Consider the following 476-nt stretch of genomic DNA (forward strand, 5'->3'; position numbering starts at 1 on the left):
TGCTGGTGCAGTCTTAGGAAGAATGGAAAGGATAAAGTATAAGAATTGATTTGATGGAGAGTGTGAGCAAGTGACAAATGAAAAAAAACCAGGCATATAAGAGAATGCAGCAAAGGAACCATACTTGAGGGGCCGTGGAAGAATACCGTGAAGCGAGAAAAGAAAAAAGATTGCATGAAAAGGGAATATGATAAACAAGAACTGANTATAAAATATTTTCCAACATTCTATTTTACAGACTCTCTCCCTTTGTGGAAGGCATAATTTGGGATACCAATGTGGGTTTCGTCAAGGAAGATCAACTAACGATCAGATTTTCACTATTCGCCAGGTTCTTGAAGAGTGTAATGAATTCCAAATTGAAACACATCATATTTTCATTGACTTNCTGTAATGTCTCCGAACTAGCAGAAAGTATGACCACAGACTGCAATCAAGGAAATTTTGAGGCTGAAGAGCCAGTGCCGACCATAAAA

Source organism: Cryptotermes secundus, unplaced genomic scaffold, assembly GCF_002891405.2.
Source record: "Cryptotermes secundus unplaced genomic scaffold, Csec_1.0 scaffold1654, whole genome shotgun sequence".
Lineage (NCBI taxonomy): Eukaryota > Metazoa > Arthropoda > Insecta > Blattodea > Kalotermitidae > Cryptotermes > Cryptotermes secundus.